The 13,872-nt window shown below is 45.0% G+C and overlaps 1 protein-coding gene and 1 pseudogene across 4 annotated transcripts in view; both read left to right on the plus strand.

Annotated features, from left to right (window-relative positions):
• The window catches only part of LOC127194016 (3-alpha-hydroxysteroid dehydrogenase), a 1,235,587-nt gene that overhangs the window by 272,975 nt on the left and 948,740 nt on the right, over positions 1 to 13,872 (plus strand). The window lies entirely within an intron of this gene.
• LOC127193649 (SUMO-conjugating enzyme UBC9-like) lies at positions 890 to 4,712 on the plus strand (annotated as a pseudogene).

Raw genomic sequence — 13,872 nt, forward strand, 5'->3', positions numbered from 1 at the left:
AGGCATACAATGCAGGTGACACACAGCATGGGGCCTCAGTCACCCAGCACAACTGAAATCGCCCACTGTACACTTCAGGTTACAGTGGCCCAAACTGTCAAAAAAAAAAAAAAAAAAGCTCATGAAATTTGATTAAAATATTTATCTCTTGCTCTTGCCTGTATCAGAGCTGCCCCCAAAGAGAAACTCAAGCTTAGGCCCTTTATAATATTCTATGGAAGATCCTTCCCAAGGAACTAGATCAACAGCACATGCTGATGTGGAAACTGAGGCAGCGACAAAGCATTACCAACTTAGGGCAGAGGTGGCTCCCAGGGTAGAGTTGTTTGCTGGCAAGCCTAATGGCCTGAGTTCAAATCCCAGGATCCACAGTCCAGAAAGAGAAAACAACCCCCAAAAATCTGTCCTCTGACTTCCACACACGTGCCATGGCACACAGGTCCACACATATACAAGTAGATAGGTGTGACTTAAAAAAAAAAAACTTACATTCAATGAAGTATGAAGGTATAAGGTAAGTAGTTTTGGAAAAGTGACCTCTATCCTGAATCCCTCAAGGAGTCTCACATGGAGTTTTGTTAGCAGCTGCATGAGACAGGCACCTTTAGGCACAGAGTTTTGCAGAACTATACCTTTTCTTTTTCCCATATAGAACTTTATGATATGAGCTACCATGCCCCAAAGTGCTTCTTTCTGCCAGAATACTTTTTAGAAATATATGCACTAGACTTTAAACTGAGAATGTCTAAAAGTGTGTTCATGATCTTTCCTGGATGAACTCTGACCTTTGGGAGCATGGTCAGGAACAATCCTATCATGAAATCATGAAATACTTTCTTGAACACCTAGGCCCCTTGATAAACCCCCATACTTGCTTTGTTCAGGGAGCATGTTGCTGAGAGAATTCCTGCACTTGCTTTACTACTGCAGGTGATTGTAGTGAGAATTTCGTAATTTTAGTTTCTTTAAAAAACACAGAAATAAGCCGGGCATGGCGGTGCATGCCTTTAATCCCAGCACTTGGGAGGCAGAGGCAGGTGGATCACTGTGAGTTTGCAACCAGCCTGGTCTACAAAGCGAGTCCATGACAGCCAAGGCTACACAGAGAAACCCTGGCTTGAAAAACCAAACCAAACCAAACCAAACAAAAAACAAAAAACCCCCACAGAAATATAAGAATATGTTCTCATTTAATCCCAGGTGTGGGGATGGGGGGGGGCTACTTCACAGCAGGTGACTATGATTTGCCAAATGCTCCTAGCAGGGGTGTGATTTTGCCAGCTGCAGAGAGTTTCTTCTAGTGTGTGATGATTGGAATTCTGGGAACCTTTCAGAGACTATATAAATGCTAGGGCCCTGATAGGTGGCTTTGTTGGTGGTTGTATGCTGTTGGTTGTGGTTTGCTAAGTGTGTAAAAAGGAAACAAGAGAAGAGAAGGAGAAATTAGATGTCCTGATGACAAAGATCAAACTTGCGCCAAGGAGCTCAACACCCCTATTCAGCAGGAAGTTGTCTAACAATAACAGCACCCGTTTCCCTTATATCCTTTATTCCTCTCCTATCTAGTGTTAGGGTGTTAAAAGGGTGGAAGAAAGAAGAACCCACAAAGTAGCTAACACTGGCCATAGGTAATGATTCTTTCTCTGGCCCTACTGCCACCCCCACCCCCATTTGCCTGGCTTTAACCCACTGGATTCAGTTATAGAGCTTTCTGAACAAAAGCTTGCCTGAGAAGGTGGTGAGCTTGCAGACCACAGTTGTAACATGGATTCCAGTCTGTCTTGGGAGTAAGGAGCTGAGATTTATGGGAAGAGATCCAGATTCCATGCTATGAGTGACTGTCTGCCCCTCTGACCTTTTCCCTCTGTGATTATGTGTCAAGTGGATGTGGACTCGGCCTTATGGACTTGGTCATTACTGAAGACAACTTCATCTAAGGCTAATTAATCCAGATAAAAAAAGTATGTCAAAGGTTAGCAAGATGACCCAGTGGGTAAACAGACCTGCTGCCAGCCCTGCCTACCTGGGTTGGATCTCCTCAACATAAAGATGGTGAACAGCACCTCTACAGACATACACAACTAAAGTCATAAAGTTCTAGATAGGAAGAAGGAGAGGACTGACTCCTCTACATGCACACGCACGCGCGCGCGCGCGCGCACACACACACACACCATACGGGGGGGGGGGGGGGGACACATACTTCAGTTAACAAGAACAGTGAGCCAGAAGTAGAACTACAGAAGTCAAAATGCAAGGCTAGTACATTTAGAGACTGTCCCAGAACTGTGGGCTTTGACAGATTGGGCCTTTCCTTTTGGCAGGTGGTGCTGTCGATGTGTTGAGCCTTACACCCAGAATGGAACTTCCATCATGGAATCAGTTGTGCTGAGGTCTGGGGACCTGTTCCATAGACTGCACACAGCAGGTGTGCCACTCCAGTTGCTGTAGTGGAGCCAGAGCAGGTGTCTGCTGAGATGCCCTATTCCTTCCGGTTGGCTCCTCTACCCTAGTGAACTCATTCATTCATAGGATACACTGCTGACTGCCACAGTGTAAGACATATACATGGATTTTGCTTCTTAGCCTAGAGTTTCGGACTGATGATGGTCATTTCTGTGCCAACGAGATAGCTGGGAACTGAGGCTCCAGGCTAGGAGCTGGTGGCTGGTAAGACTAAGACATGATTGGTTGGTACCCTCAACCAAAGCCCCTGAGATGTGAGAACAGAGTTGGTCACCTGTGATGAATGATTTAATCAACTGTGGCTATTCAAGGATGCCTCCACTTAAACACCTTAGGATGGAATTCAGTTCGCTTCCCAGTTGGTAAGCCAAGAGGATGGAGAAGCTCCTTGCCCCACCCACACTTAGCCATCTTTATACATGTCCCACTGGCAACTTCAGACTCAACTCTTTCATATTAAAAAGTTGTAACACTAAGTAAATGACCATCTCTAGTCCTGTGAGTTACTCTACTAATCAAACATGGAAATGAAGGCAGACTTTTAAGAAGTCTGGGATACTCGACTGTTATAGCCACATTGGACAGGATGATAAGGTAGGCACACAACTCTTTCTTTTCTTTTTACATTTATTTCACTGGTGTTTGTGTGTGCATGCCACAGACATATGGAGGTCAAAGATGGTTTGTGAATGTTGGCTCTCTCAGCATGTGGGGCCCAGGGATCAAATTTAAGTCATCAAGCTAGATAGCAAGTGCCTTTCCCACTGAGTCATCTAACCAGTGGCCCCCAAACTGTAAAGTTCTTTAAATTGTATTATTTTATGTGTATGGGTGTTTTGCTTGCATGTACCATGTTTGTGTACCATGTTTACACAGTGTCCACATAGGCCAGAAGAGGGACATTGGTTATCCTGGGCTGACATTATAGAACGATTGTGAGCTGCCATATAGATTCTAGAAGTTGAACTCTGGTCCTCTTGAAGAGCAGACAGTGCTCTTAACCCCTGAACCACCTCTCCAGCCCCACACCTTTCCAGCTACCCTCTTTCCCTAATACTTTCTTGGGTCTTATGGGACTGAGCCCTTCAGACTGTGGCTGACATTTTCTCTCAGTAGCGACAGTATTGGATGGGATTGTAGGATGGTAAGCTGGCATCTGGAGAGTTGGGGACTGAGTTGTTGGAGAGGGTAAACCCTACACAGTTAGTATCAGAAGAGTTGTAAGTCAGGCCAAAACATTCTCATCTCTCTGCTTTGGTTGTTTAATTGGGAACAAAAGACAGAGAACGCTGCAGCTGCCTACTTTGTTCCATTCCATGTTCAAATACTAGACAGCACCCTTAGACTTTAGTTGTTGTTTAATTATCCTGAAAACATTTGTTCTTTTGCTACCAATTGTAATCGCCCAACAAAGATATTGGCAGTGTTTAATAACCAAGAGTACTTCTGGCATGTCCTCAAAGAAAGTACCAAGACACCTGCTAGGAGAGGTAAAACACCCAGAGATGGCTGGGGTGGAATCCTATTGGTAGAATGTTTGCTGTGTGCATTGTGGTGGTTAGATTGTTAGTTCATTAAAGAAACAAAAAACACCAAGCAGGGTGGCCAGTGCCTACAATCTCAGCACACTCCACAGGCAAAAACAGGAAGATCAGAAGGTTGTTCCTGACTACACGGTGAGTTCAAGGCCAACCTGGGTTATAGGAGACAGAGGCATAGAGACACAGAGGAAGGAGGCGAGAAGAAAAGAGAAGAGAGGGGAAGTACCGAGAAATAGGTCTGGGCCTTGGTCACCCTGGGACTTTGAAAATTTTGGGGATTGCCCTCGGCCAACTTGTGCAGGAAAGGAAAGCTTGGAGGAGGGACTGCCCTTTGGCTCTGTGGCTGTCGCAACAGAGAACTGCAACAGAGAACCGAGGGAGGGCACTATCCCTGGAAAGAAGGTGACTCCATGGGAAGGAGGCTTGCTCAAGCTACAGATGCTTTTCAAAGATGACTCTCTGTCCTCCCCACCAACAAGCAAATTAGAGCCGCGACTGTTGCACCAACCGCCCGTCCATCCTGGAAAAAGACAAGGACTGCAGGCCAGTGATCACGACCAAACAGATCTTATTAGAAATACAAGAACTTCTACATGAACCATATATTCAAGACCCAGCTCCAACAGAGGCCTACACAACTTACTGACAAAACAGTGGCATATGAGAAGAGTTTGAGCACAAGCGACAAAGTTTGCCCCCTCATAAGCAGACGCCCTGTGGCTCTATGACGTGGAGGGGCTTGGCTTGGCAAGAACTTGTTTACAAACTTTTGCAGACCTGTCACTCCTCCACACAGTCACTAGTTGCCTGGGAGGGTTGAGCGGGCACCATTTCCATAGACAGTCTCAATCCGCTGAATTGCCTGTTTTTTCATACAGGGTCTCTTCCTTTAGTCTTTTGTATTTTTGATTGTTATGTAAAACTTGCTTTTATTTTAATATTGATGTCAGTATTTCACCTGCTGTAAAATGATAAACTTGTGTACTTGGTAAGCCCCTAGGAGCCAGTTTCTTCGCTTGGATGCAGGCACGCCTCCAACTGTTCAGGGCTCTGGCCTCCAGCTGACTGTAGGACAGAACCACACTCCCTCCCTCCCCACCCCGTCCTTCTCAGAAACCCGGGCTGTTGCTTATGAGCCTCAGATCCAAAGCTGGCCAGCATATCCTCCATCCTGCACCACTTCCTTTGTGTTTATATGGCATTTTGTCTGTGCTGCTATTTAGAGTAAATAAGCTGTTTATATAAAGGTGAGAGAGAGAGAGAGAGAGAGAGAGAGAGAGAGAGAGAAAGAAGAAGAAGAAGAAGAAGAAGAAGGAGGAGGAGGAGGAGGAGGAGGAGGAGAGGAGAGGAGAGGAGAGGAGAGAAGAGAAGAGAAGAGAAGAGAAGAGAAGAGAAGAGAAGAGAAGGGAGGGATAAAGGGAGGGATGAAAACTCCCAATGATGGGATGAGCCAAGGAGGGGTGAGTCTGTTGAGCCATCCAGGGCTGAGGAAGCCAGTCAGCCTGGCTAGTTCTGGAGAAGGAAGCAGGGTATAGACTTATAGCCTCCAATGGTTTTCAGACCAGGAGAACAGATTTGAAGGTATTTTTAATTGAGACTCTATCCTCAGGCCTCCTGACAATCTAGTATGAGTCAGAGAATGTAATTTCATATTACTCACTGAACTTTCAATTGTGCAACTGCCACCTCTGCCCTGTCTAATGCATATTGATCTGAAGCCCGTGATGCTCCTTGGGCGCTCTTGGCTCATCGCCACAGTGATTTAAAAATCTAACCTAATAGCTAGGGACCTTGAGGAGGCATGGCGAGGCTCCAGGCCTCCAATGCCCTTTCTCATTCTATTGCTGCAGAATTGTCACCTTTGGTGAAATAATTTTGTGCCCTGAGGTCTGTACATTTTTGTTTTGTTCTGAGGCAGGGTGTCACACAGTCTAGACTTCTCTAACTTGCTCTATAACAAGGATGACCTTGAATTTCTGATTCTCCTGTCTCCACCTCTTGAACACTGGGATTATAGGTGACTGCTACTGATCTGTTTGTTTGGTGTTAGGCATCAATTTTGCACATGCTAGGCAAGCACTCTGCCAGCTGGGCTACACCTCTAGTCCTTACCTTAGTGTTTTTATGTTTGCTTTTGCTGTTGTTGAGTCAGGGCCTTACCATGCAAGGTGGGCTGGCCTCAAACTTGTAACCTTCCTTCTCCAGCCTCCGAAGTGCTCGATTACAGGCCACAGTTTCCAGGCCCAGCTCCCATGAGGTCCTTAGGATAAAGGGCCTCCATCTGGGTGGATATTTGTATTACCTCCCTGAAGCGTTGGTTAAACAGGTAGCTGGATCTCCCCCCAGGAATCTGCATTCCTGGCCTTCTAACAAGGTTCTAGCTTATGACATGGCTGTTTCTAGGCCACATAGAGAGAACTGGAGGAAACCCATGGGCTCATGATCTCTTCCACAGAGCATCCCTCACTTGGGTGGACTTATCCACACAACAGAAGGCTCTTGAGAACTCCTTACAGGATTCCCTGGCACCTCTGACCTTCACCAAACCAAAGGATGAGCACTAGAAAGATGGAGCCACATGACATGGCTGCACTCCAACTTTTCTTAGGAAGCCTGCTGTAGGTCTCAGTGCAACCAAGCTTTCTCTTTTTCTTCCTTACTTATGAATTACCATTTAACTGAGACGTAAACACTGCATTAAATGGGGTCATCCTTTTAACTTACATATGCAGTGTGCCATGCTTACCTCAGGGTTAACAAGAACATCTCCTTTTCCATTTGCCCATTCTTTTGGGGTTTGTTTTCTTTTTGGAGAAAATGTTTCACCTTATAGACCAGGCTATCTTGAAATTCCTGGCAATCCTTCTGCCTTGGCCTTCTCAGACATCCACTTCCACTTCTGGGTCCTCCTTTTCCTTTTCCTTCTTCTCCCCGCCGCCCCCCCCCCCCTTTCGTTTTTCCTTCTGTTCTTCCTTTGTTATTTGAAAATAGGGTCTCACTACATACCCTTGGTTGGCATGGCACTATGTAGACCAGGCTGGTCTTGAATTTACAGAGGTCTGCATGCCTCTGCCTCCCTGCTGGGATTACAGGCCTGCGTGCCAGCCACTTACCATTTCTTTGTGGTGAAGATTTTCTTCTCGCATTATGAAAGGTACAGTCACTGCTATAGCACTGATGTAACTGGAACTAGAACCTCTTGCTTTTAACTATTATCTTCACGTTGATGAGCTTTCCCCATCTCTTTGCTTACGGCTGAGAGGTAGTCACCTGTGGCTATGTACCACATGCTCGTTATCTGCCCATCAGTTGACAAGCTGTTTCCATTTAATGTCTACAGGAAATAGGACTGCAGAGAACACAGGAGCTCAAGAACAGTTATCTCTTCTACATACTTAAGATGGCTCTGTGGTTAAGAGTATTTGCTGGTCCTCCAGAGGACTCAAGCTCCATCCCTAACATCCACATGATGGCTCACAACTGTCTCTGGAGGACTAGCAAATAATATACAAAAAATAAAAATAAATAAATCTTTTTAAAAAGTTAAAACATTGATTTCAACTAGCTGTGGTGACATGTGCCTGTAATCACAGTACTGGAAGTGGAGGCAGAGGATAGATAAGAGTTCAAGGCCATCTTTGGCTGCCTATTGAATCCAAGGCTAGCCTGGGCTACATGAGACCCTATCTTAAAAAAACCATTAAGATCTAGCTGTGCTGGTCTATACCTTTAATCCCAGCACTGAAGGCAGACACAGGTGGATCTCTGTGAGTTTAAGACCAGCCTGGTTTACTGTCCAGCAGCATTCCTCAACAATCTATAGAGTGAGTTCCAGGCCAGTCAGGGTTACAGAGTGGGACACTGTATCCAAAAGGAAAAGAAAGTCATCAACAACAGAAAACAGCAACAAGGCCTGTAGTCCTAAGATGCTGGATGCTGAAGCAGGGAGAGCAAGAAGCCTGTGAGCTTAGTCTGGACCACATAGTGAGTTCCAGGCCACTTTGGATGGCGTTCATAGTGAAACTCTGTCTCAAAATAAACATAGGCCTGACCTATAGCTTAGCTTGCCTAGCTTGCCCAAGACCCAGGGTTTGAACCCCAAAACCACATAAATGGAATATGCAGCACCTGCCTGGTAACCCAGCACTTGGGACGTGGAGGCAGGAGGATCAGAAGGTCTAAGTCATCTTCAGCTACGTAAGGAATTTGAGGCCATTGCTGGGCTACATGAGTCCCTATCTAAAACAGCAGCAGCAACACCAAATAAACTAATACGTGGTACATGTAAACTGCTTTCATTTTCACTGAACAGATATGCCTGGTGGTAGGAACAGTGGGTTACTACTTAGTTCTTACAGAACCTCTACACTGTTTGCCATATGGCTGGCTCATATTCCCACTAACAGCACACAAGGGGCTCCTTTTCTGTGTCCCCACTGGCACATACTGTTCATTTCTGGTAACAGCCACTCAGACTTGGGTGATGTGGTGCCTCCTAGTGGCTTTGAGTTTCATCTCCCTAAGGTGATATTGAACATGTCCCATCTATTTGTGGACCGTCTGTATGTTCTCTTTTGCAACGTGTCTACTTAGCTCTACTGTCCACTGTCATTTGGTTGCCTATTTGCTTGTTTTTGCTGTTGACTTTTTAGAGTTCCGTATATATTCAGATGCCTACTTCCTGATGAGATGTCATTGGCACATACTTTCTCTCATCGTGCAGCCTTTTTTTTTTTTTTTTTTTTTAAAGATTTATTTATTTTATGTATATGAGTACAGGGCATCAGATCTCATTGTAGATGGTTGTGAGCCACCATGTGGTTGCTGGGAATTGAACTCATGACCTCTGGAAGAGCAGACAGTGCTCTTAACTGCTGAGCCATCTCTCCAGCCCCTGTGCAGCCTCTCTTTTGGCTGTTTCCTTTGTTGTGCAATGTTACAGAGAGACTTCATAGAGTTTCTTTCATAGAATGCCAACAACTTAAAATTATAATTACTGTTGTTGGTGTGTGTGTGTGTGTGTGTGTGTGTGTTCCCAGGTGCTGAGGACCCCAGGCCCACTGAGCTGCAGCCCCAGGATACATCCTCTACATTCCTTTTTAAATTTTGAGACAGGCAAGCGTGAACTCCTGATCCTTCTGCCTCTCCTATTGTCACTGACAACAGAGCTGGCCCCAACTAGCGGAGTGACTTGACCTGGCTATTCAGCCAGAAAGGGGCACAGCAGAGTCCTACATCCAGGCCTCTTTGCTGTTACCACAGTGTCCTTCTCTGGGGCACTTTGTCCTCTCCTCCAGCCACATGCCAAGGTGAAGACGTCACAGTTCTTTGGGGTTAGTTCCGCTGGGAGCCCAGAGCCTTCAGTCTTAGCAAATTGAGTCTTAATGACCTATTTACAGCTAAAGAGCCTGGCTGCCTTTTTCCCAGAAACCAGTCTCACCATCTCTGGGGTGAAGTGGCTGCTCCTCTCTGCTGCATGGCTTCCTAGAATGTGATGCTTTCTTCATGGAAAGCCTCACACTTATCACCACATCACTTCCATGAGGAAAAGACAAACCAAGTCACAGATAAAAACCTGGCCAACCAGGCAGGACTCAGCAGGTAGAATCAGGAGTTCAAGGCCACCCTGGGCTACATGAGACCACTTCAAAACAAAACAGAAAGAAAATAAAAGAAGCAAGCTGGGGGAGTGGGGTGGCCTTGTGTCTAAGCCCATTCTGGTGACAATCCCAGTATGCTCTACGGCAGTAGTATACTACACCTTTGGGGTAGAATAACCTTCCTTTGGGGTTGAATAACCTTTCATAGGGGTCGCCTGAGACCACCAGAAAACACAGATATTTACCTTATGATTCATAACAGTGGCAAAAGTACAGTTATAAGGTAGTAACAAAAATAACTTTATGGTTGGAGGGGGTCACCACCTCTTGTATAAGGAACTGCATTAGAAGGCTGCAGCATTAGAAGGTTGAGAATCACTGCATGGGTACTGCTGGGACCACTGCTGTAGTCACATCTTCCTAAATTTACCGGTGTTTCTCTCCCTGTAAGATTCCTTGCATATGTCATGAGCAGGTTATTTTTAAAACACTAAAATAGGTCAAATTATAATTTTCATTATAATGGAGAGTGGCCTTTAAGTAGACAAGAGTGCTCAGGATTACTTTCACCCAATTAATATTCACTTTATTCAAGTTCAGTGCAGAATTATTTCAAGCCTTTATATTTGACTTAGATCCCTTGTTTCTACCTATAACTTGACTAGAAAACAGAAAAATTTTAGGGTTAGGGATATCATTCAGAGGCAGTATACTTAGTAAGCATGTGTGAGGCCCAGGGTTCAATCCCCAGGATGTTAAGAACAACTTTAAAGCCGAGCATCGTGGCGCATGCCTTTAATCCCAGCATGTGGGAGGCAGAGGCAGGCAGATTGCTGTGAGTTTGAGGCCAGCCTGGTCTACAAAGTGAGTCCAGGACAGTCAAGGCTACACAGAGAAACCCTGTCTCAAAAACAAAACAAAACAAAACAAAACCAAAAAAAGAAATAAATAAAACATAAAGAACAACTGTAAGAGTTGCTGCTAAGAGGAACATTGGTGGCTGGTCCTATTCAGAAACAATAGTCATTTAGTTCTGTGTGGTCGTGTATGACCGAGGCTCCCCCTTGTGGAAAAGGACAGCAGGAGAATTGAGAGTCCAAGGTCATCCCGGGCCACACAGCTCAGATCAGCCAGGCTACAGGAGACCCCCTTCTCAAAAACAAGAAAAGAAGGAGGAGGGAATGGAGGGAGGGATGGAGAGAGAGCCTCAACACTCAGGAGGTAGAGGAGTTCAAGGTCATCCTCAGCTACAGAGCAAGTTCACATGAGCCTGGGCTACATGGGAAGATAGATAGATAGATAGATAGATAGATAGATAGATAGATAGACAGACAGACAGACACATACATACATATATACATACATACATGATACATAGATGGAGAGATGGATGGCTAACAAGTTTCCTTTAAAAATATAAAGCACATTTGTAAAATAAATTTTTCAAAATACGTTTTCTCAAAGCACTTTTAAATATTTATAATGAAGTTTAATTCCTTATTTTCCCATACTGTTGATCTGAAATTTCCAGCTGTATCACAAGTCTACATCAGTTACCAAGTTACATGTTTAAAATAAAGTCTCACTTTGTAACCCATGCTGGCTTCAAATCTGTAGCAATCTTCCTGCCTCTGCCTCATAATTGCCAGGAGTACAGGTAGGAACCAATATGCCTGGCTAAAATGATAACTTCTTAAAATGCTAAACACACACACACACACACACACACACACACACACACACACACAATTTAAATTTAGCCCTCAAATATCAAAACTATGAGTTTCCAGTTGGGCTTAGTGGCACACGCTTTTAATCTCTGGCATAGTACTCTGGGATCTCTGTGAGTTAGAGGCCAGCCTGGACTCTATAAGATGAGTTCAGGACAGCCAGGGCTCTGTTCACACACACACACACACACACACACACACACACACACACACACACACCCCGAACAAACAAACAAACAAACAAACACAAAAACCTATGAATTTCCTTCACTCACAGTCACATTCTTCCACTAAAGAAAATGTCTCCAGGGTCAAAAGCAACTCCTGACCCAACAAAGGAACAAATCTGAGATGGGAAAGTAGCTTACTGGTAGAACATGTGGCTAGCATGTGCTAAGCCCTAGGTCAATCTTCACTACATTAAAAAGGAGAGGAGGAGGAGGAAGAAGAAAAGCAGGTATGGTACTACCTGGCAGCATTCTAGAGGTACTGGCAAATCACCCCACATTCTGACAGTTCAAGGGCATCTGGGGCTACCTAGGATGCCTCAAGACATCAAAAGAAAGGAAAGAACCCTATTATCACAAGAAAGCTAGAGGATTCTGTCTCAAGGGCTGAGTTTCTTACCTGTTAGAAGACTGTGGATCAAGAAATTTAAGGAGTTCTTGTTACTCATGGCAGAAAGCCCAGCTACTTCCGGGCCTCCTGACCTTCATCTGCATATCCTGAGCTGGCAAACTTCACCAGGCACTGGGTCAGGTCTGAAGCAGGGTTAGTAGTGTCTGGATACAGGCTACAAGCGATGACCTGATGACAGCAACCCTCTAGACAACACACAGCTGTGAGGGCTTACACTGAACCCTGCTTGCCACCGCCATTTCAGTTAGTGCACATCAAAAAACAAAAAACAAACCAAACAACAATAACAAAAAAAACCCTACCACCTTTCCCCAACAGCCACATACCTGCAATAAAGTCTGGCATAATTAGAGTATTGCCAAAGTTGTAAGGAAGCTGATTTCTGCCTAAATATTGTTGTGGTTTAACCTAGAACCCGGAGAGTGTCTGTCTTCACTGACTACTGTGTACAGTGAGGCCGCTGAAGCTTTCCTATTCATGACCCCTTTTCACCTGAGAAATCTTCACACAACTCCAAATATACAGGTTTATAAAAAATGAGTATAAGTCAAATATTTACTGCTAATAAATCCTAAGAGACTTATTTAATATTTGATACTGGAGGAAACAGAACATCTTCAATGCTTTTCAGGGTTAACATTAGAGAAAGCTGATTCAGTGTCTTATGACAACCTCTTCCCCTTTGTACCACGCAAAGATTCAGCACACCTAAGCTTGCTCTGGGCCCTCCAACAACATGCTCAATTGGAAATGCTATTTCTGTCTCTGGATGCAAGACCTGGGTTGCCCTGAAGGCTGCCGTTAGCAGGAAGGGGCTTGCTATGCAGAATAAGAGGTGTGGGCGGGCAGAGGGTGGGGAGACTGGTGGGAAGCCGGAAGGGACTTAAGGATGAACACATTGGTTTAAAGCATATGCTTTATCCAAATGTTCGGAGGGACGTGTTGCCTCTTGCCCGCAGTCATTACTGTGGCAAAAATGAATCATACACTATCTCGACTGACTCTCTCCATGGTGAGTCCACAGGGAACCTGAGACCCATTTTATGGGAGGAGTTGAGCCAGGGTCTCATAACCATCCCAGGCTGGTCTTGAGCTCAAGGTCCTCCTGCCTCTGCCTCGAGTACTGAGAGACTACCTGAAACTGTTAAAATGAAGATGCTCTCTTTATGTAAGTCCAGTGTGGTGGTATGTATCTATGTTCATAGCTAACAGGGAAGCTGAGCAGGAGGATCACAAATTAAGGCCAACTTGGGCTATGTATTGAAACTTAAAAAGGAAGCAAAAGGAGCCAGGCACAGTGGCGCACGCCTGTAATTGCAGCACTCGGGGAAGGAGAGGCAAGTGGATCTCTGTGAGTTCAAGACCAGCCTGCTCTACAAAGTGAGTCCAGAACAGCCAAGGCCACACAGAGAGACCCTGTCTTGAAAAACAAAAACAAAAACAACAAAACAAAACAGAAAATTTAAACAAAAGGTTTCCTGCTAGGCAGAGAATGCTCCTACAGGTCCAGTTTCTAGAGGTGCTGAGGCAAGAGGTTCAATGCCTGAACTGTCATCAGTTTACTTCTGAAATGATTTAACAGCAGCAGCAGCAGCGGCATTTTGCTTCCTGGCTCTTGACTCTGACCCTTGGGATTGCAAGTTACTGTGAAGTGTGTCTTTGCCAGTTTAGTTTTCTTCCAGGGAGGAGGAGTCAAAGCATCACAATTTGATTACATTGGCTCCTTCCTTTTCTGAGAGAAGCAGCAATGCACACAGCTTACAGACTCCAGTCTGTGTGAGAGCAGGACAAAGAGCTGGTCACTGAAGGAAAAGAAGCTAAACATCAAATCCAGAAGTTCCTGTGCCCTAAAACATATTAAAGTATCCGAGCTAGTGTAACTTTAAGAGGATGTCT

The sequence above is a fragment of the Acomys russatus genome, chromosome 9, assembly GCF_903995435.1.
Source record: "Acomys russatus chromosome 9, mAcoRus1.1, whole genome shotgun sequence".
Classification (NCBI taxonomy): Eukaryota; Metazoa; Chordata; class Mammalia; order Rodentia; family Muridae; genus Acomys; species Acomys russatus.